This window comes from Podarcis gaigeae, assembly GCF_964106915.1.
Source record: "Podarcis gaigeae genome assembly, chromosome: 3".
NCBI classification, from domain to species: Eukaryota; Metazoa; Chordata; class Lepidosauria; order Squamata; family Lacertidae; genus Podarcis; species Podarcis gaigeae.
This window is the reverse complement of record NC_139680.1, coordinates 67,066,243-67,072,380: the sequence shown is the minus strand read 5'-3', so window position 1 is coordinate 67,072,380 and position 6,138 is coordinate 67,066,243.

Sequence of the window (6,138 nt, the reverse complement as noted above, 5' to 3'; positions counted from 1 at the left end):
GGGAGAGGCCGGAGGGCTGAGTTCACGGTGCTTTCTAGGTTGAGGGGAAGGGGGTTTAGCTACTATCGGTCTGCGTTCCGAGTTACGGGCTGCGACTACCTTGGATTATGTAACGAACTTGGAAAGTTGGTTCTTTCCGTTCACGCAGCTTTCCTAGAACAATGAGATGGCATTAGGCTGCAGTGCCCAATGGTTGCCAGCAGATTGGTGCTTTGTTTGTTTTAAATAAAGGAAAGCGAAGAGGGCTCTTATCCGGAAGACCAATGACCGCGTGACTCAACCGCATTTATACCCTTGTCAGAAGTCTCCCTAGCATAGTAATCACAGGACAGCCTTTCTGCAACGGGCACAGTTCTACTGCTGCTCACTGCAACGAAAAAGAACATTAAAAATCTGGTCAGGTGTGAGCTTCCCGTACCAAAGACAGGGGAACACATGGCCTTCCATAAATGATATCAAACATATTTTTTTAGAAAGGGAGAGGTGCGCACAGTGTTGGAGTAGAAGTGGTTGGGAGGCTGTTGCCTTTCTGTTGCTTCACCACATTTTTTATTGTTTAAAATGTTCCATCATTAGATTATTATTTTTTATGCTAAAAGCTGCCAGAGGTTTAGTAGTAAAGTGCTGACAGCAGGATCAAATTATTCTAGTTTTTGGAATACAAGAACAATTAAGAAAAGTAAGCAGGTGAAGGTCTCCAATGCACCAACTTCTTTGAAAACAACAAATAAGAACTGTCCGTTAGATCCATTTCCTTGTTGCAGCCTGAGTTCCTGGACAGAATGCTTGCCCTTGCCCATCATAATTCATGGCCCGTAAAATCCAGTAGGACAGTCCAGTGAGTGGCCAATAACTCAGATTGGGAGGGAGTTATGCCCACCACATTGAAAGAGGTGTGGTGAGGCCCCTCTTAAAGAGGCACTCCTTGGGTTCAGAGGTTTTGAGAAAGCTGCTGCTGCCCAATCTCTTATGGGAAGTCCATCAGCAGGACCTGAGTGCAACTACACTCTCCCCACTTGTGATTCCCATCACCTGGTACTCAAAGGCATATTGGTTCTGACAGCAGAGGCATAATAGTGATTGTAGCTAGCAGCCACTGAGAGCATATATTTGAACAAGCTTCATCCCCTCAGAAGGGGCTCTTCTGTGCCTGCAAATTTATCCAATTAGTTAATAAACAAATTAATAAGTAAAGAAGCTATAGGCACTTCTTGTAAACATTCCTTATGTTCCCTGTTGTCATCAAGAAAACATGGGTCAAATGAAAGGATGCTTTCAGTAGTACACATTGTTTGGAAACAACATTATTGTTACCTTGGATTACCTTGGATTTAGTCAACAGCATGCTTTGAGCTGTATATATTACCTTGTTTGATTATACATGCTGTGTAGTAGAAAGTGTTCTTTGAAGCAGCTCCTGCCTTTCTCCTCTCTAAACATAGAATTACAATTATGTTCCAGCAAGACCTGGGACTATGGCTTGATTATTTAATGGAGCTATCCATTTGGGGCTGATCTGGCAAACTGCGGAAATGAAACTCCATGATGTGCAGATCAGTCATGTAAAAATGTCAAATAAAATATAGTAATTTTAAAAATTGACACTCCGAGTGGGTTAATTCACGAGTTTCTTAACTTCAGCTGTGGTTTGACTTTGTTAAATGTAGGTTTGGGTTTTGTGTGTGGTAGACTAGGCGGAGAAGTGGCAACTGTTTTTTCAGTAGTCTCTTTGGTTCATCCTGTTTGCTTGGTACATCTTGTGCTTCCCCTTCTACTGCACCTTAGAAACTAAGTTCTGGTCATCTAAGGGCTCTGTCAGAATTTGTTGTATTGCACATCTTCAAATGGACCTCACAAGTGCAGAAATTCATATGATAGACTGAATCCAGCATCCTCGGGATTTCACTTTTTAAAATTCAACACACACAAAGTTTCTAGTCCTAAAATCTGCCTGTGTGTATCTGTGTTAGAAAAAAGAATGATAATGGTTCAGGTGTGAGGAGTCAGTGGTCTGTAAGAATGCACTCCCCCAAATTAACAGCAACAAGAAAAGAACTGTGCAGAGAAAGAAAACTGGTGTGTTGATTTTAACTTGCACAGTTTGTTCTAGTCAAAGCATAGGTGCTACCTTTTGCCATCATTTTCATTTTCGCTGTGCTAATTTCACTGTTCTGCTTGACTGCAAGGCAAAACATATGGAGTGCAAAAGAAACACAGAGAGTGGCAGGGCTTGTGCCTGACCTTATGCAATTATTTGCTATCACAAAGGCTGCAAGAACAAAGCCAACAGAAAACAGCAGCTCTTTGCAGAAGATTGCAATGGTATCTACAAGGAGGGATTGGGAACTGAGAGAAGGTATGGCCTTTCCAATAGCAGAGACAGATATCCCCTGCATAAGGTTTTTGGGCACAAGAACAAAGTTCTTATTGGACTTCTCCTTGACAGAAATACTTGCTTTCAGCTGATTTTCCTTTCACAACAATGAATACTCCCAAGAGGAAAGTGTTCTTTTCAGAGCTCCTCTGCAGAAATTGTATGTGCTGGAGACAGGTAGAAGAAAGAAAGGTTGCTGTACTTTTGCAGGCAACTATAGCTCACTTCAAAAAGATTTTGGACTGCATCCCAGTTTGGGTACTTAAAAAAAAGTTAAGCAGGCAGAGTCCAGAAGAAAGCATGAGTACTGAATATTAACATCATTGTCCCAAGCATTACCAGAGGGATAGCTCAGGTGGTGGACCATAGAAGCCTTTTTAACAGAATTGCAGAGTTGGAAGGGACCATGAGGGTCATCCAGTCCCACTCTCTGCAATGCAGGATTTCCCTGCCCCCCCTCAACATGACCCTGAGATTAAGAGTCTCATGCTCTGACTGAATCACTCTGGAGACTCTTAATCTCAGGGATGTGGGTTGCTGTCTTGCAGGGGGCTAGACTAGATGATCCTCATGGTCCCTTCCAACTCTACAATCCTGTGATTCTATGAAAGGAGTTGAATTCCATGTAAATGAGCTTAGGATCACGAGGCAACACTTCTCTTCTAGGATGGAAACCAGGAGGCAGGCAAGGGAAGGCAGGCTGATGGCACCTATCACTGTGTGTGCCCTTGTTCAGAATCTTGTCTTTTTCTAAGGCACTTTAGGTCTCAAAGCTGGTGACAGATTTACCTGTAATCAAATCTTTTGCAGCCACCCTCAGGGAAACCTGAAATGTCATTTCTGCCCAAGCGATGACTAATTTGTTTTGGGAGAAAGCTGAAGTTATGTAGACAGATATCAATGTTCAGTGTGAAGACAGATTTCCTTGGGTGAAAATTTTGGGAAGCTATTCTGGGAGGTAGAGAGAGAGAGAGAGAGAGAGAGAGAGAGAGAGAGAGAGAGAGAACCACAACAACAGACAAACTGCCACTTCATGAGATAACTACGTAGGGCTGCAAACTGCTACCTTGGCATCCTCACCCCAAAGAAAAAATAGAAGCTGATCTCAAACACAAAATATCATCTAATTTTCAGGAAAGCGTATCAGTTCTAAATCACTGGCTGCTCTTTCTTTCTTTTTAAAAGTAAACTTTACTAGACATCTGTTCTTCTGTGGGGTTGAAGAAAGGCTGTATGCCCCTTTCTCCAAAGGAACATATCATAGAAACTTGATTCCTTGAGAACCATGTTTGGGCAATCTCTGCACTTCTGAGTGGTACCAACAGTGTGAGTTGGGCCATCAAATGTGGACAGTCCACATCACAAAGTACTTCAGGAGGCTGTTGGAAGCAAGGGCTTAGCATTCATTTTTTACATCCCATAAAAGGCTTGGCCAGCTGAGTAAATGCCTGAACCAGGAGGACTCTGACTCTCCTTAAGAGGTTTTGATTTCATGGGTTGAATCGCAGGTGTCCTCTTGTGAATGTGAATGGAAGGACTCAGTGGGTGAGGCCATTTTTGCCAACCACTCCCTCCTGCTGCTGTGGAGGATGCCCCATCTAAAGACCGAGTCAGCTAACATGGTGTTATGAAGGTTGTGCGCCACCTTCAATCTCTGCCAATGGGTAGCAAGATTCCAAGGGGTTTCAGGCACTCACCCAGGGTTGTGTTTCCATTGGGGAATTCGAGGCACAGTGGAGGCTAGTGATGTATTTTACACATATTTACATCTAAAGTCTTCAATGTAGAGGGTGAAGAACATTATACTCCAAGAGTAAGGTTACCAGACGTCCCCATTTCCTGGGGACAGTCCCGAGGCCATTTAGGGCTTTAAAGGTCAGCACCAACACTTTGAATTGTGCTCGGAAATGTACTGGGAGCCAATGTAGGTTTTTCAAGACCAGTGTTATATGGTCTCAGCGGCCGCTCCCAGTCACCAGTTCAGCTGCCGCGTTCTGGATTAGTTGTAGTTTCCGGGTCACCTTCAAAGGTAGCCCCACTCACCCCCAAGAACATAAACTTATTTCAGGATAATTACACCAAAACTTGGCTAGAGATTAGAAAAAAAAACTTGGTAACCTGGAGTAAACTAAAATTAACATTTCTGAGTAGGATTTCCATTATAAAGATGAATGTGCTTCCAAAATTAATCTTTTTATTTCAAATGATTCCGATACTGGGTGAAGCAGGTTGTCTCAAGATATGGCAAAGAGAAATTTCCAAATTTCTGTGGGAAGGGAAGAAACCTAGGATTAAACACCTGATCTTAATAGACATAAAAGAGAGAGGAGGCTTTTCCATACCCGATCTAAAACTTTACTACGAGGTAGCCTGTTTCACCTGGCTAAAAGATTGGTGCACGTTGCAGGATCCGGACCTCCTGGACCTGGAAGGTTTTGACAACTGTTGGGGATGGCATGCCTACCTAATATATGGAAAAGCGAAAATTCATTAAAAAATTACCAACCATATAATAAGAAAGTCACTCTTTGCTGTATGGGAAAAATATAAAGACCTGATGAAGCCTAAAGTCCCGTGGTGGACTTCTCCATTAGAAGCCATAGCAGTAAAACGGAAAAATACTCAGGAAAGCTGGCCAACATATAAAATACTTCTAAAAAATGAAGATAGCCAAATAAATTTTTTTAAAAAACGAGGAAATAAGAGAACACATTTCAGACTGGTTCCAATACCATCAGTTATTTGAAAAATTTAAATCTGACAAACAAAAGGGGTTCTCAGTAGATATTTCCCGATTCGAATCTGATCTTGTAAATTCTAAAAGAAAAACTCTTTCCAAAACTTACCGACTCCTCCTTGACTGGACAGTCAAGGAGGAGGAGGTAACAGTGGCAATGATGAGATGGTCCCAGGATTTTGGCCATTCAATAACCATGGCCCAATGGGAAAATTTATGGAAGATCAATTGGAAATTCACAAACTGTTACACGATTAGAGAGAACTTTTAAAAAAATGCAACATCAATGGTATCTAACAACATGGAAACTTTCAAAAATGTATAAAAATGTGTCAAGTAATTGTTGGAGATGCGGAGACTCAGGAACATTCTACCATATGTGGTGGACATGTAAGAAAATACAGGTATTCTGGGAGAGTATACATGCAGAACTGCAAAAAATGCTAAAGATCTCTTTCAATAAAAAACTAGAGGCCTACCTCCTGGGAATAACAGATTTGGATATTCCACAAAATAGGAAGGGTATCTTTTTATATGTGACGACGGCAGCAAGAGTTTTGATCGCAGCAAAATGGAAGAGTAATGAAATCCCCTCTATACAAGATTGGATCCAAAAGTTGACAGAATATGCCAAATTAGATGGTTTATCAGAAAAAATAAAGAATAAATCAAAACAGGAATTTGTTTCTAAATGGGAGGTTTTCAAAGAATATCTGAAAAATAAATATAGTAGTTTAAATTCTGTTGCAGCATTCGAGGAACTTCGGTAATAGTTCGAGGAACTTCGGTAATAGTTGCTAGGTAGATAGAAGAAATTAGATTTATTGAGAATAAGTTTAATTATGAAAAAAAAAGTGTATTGGCAATAAGTAATATGAATTTGAAATATGGAATAGACGGGAAGTTGGGTCTTTAGTGTTAAGACCAATAGATGTTTTATTGTTTGCCAAGAAAATTATGTGTCTATGGTTATTTTTGTAATTTGTGTGTAATTCTGTATTTGTGTTTTTGTGTGTTTTTTTCTTGT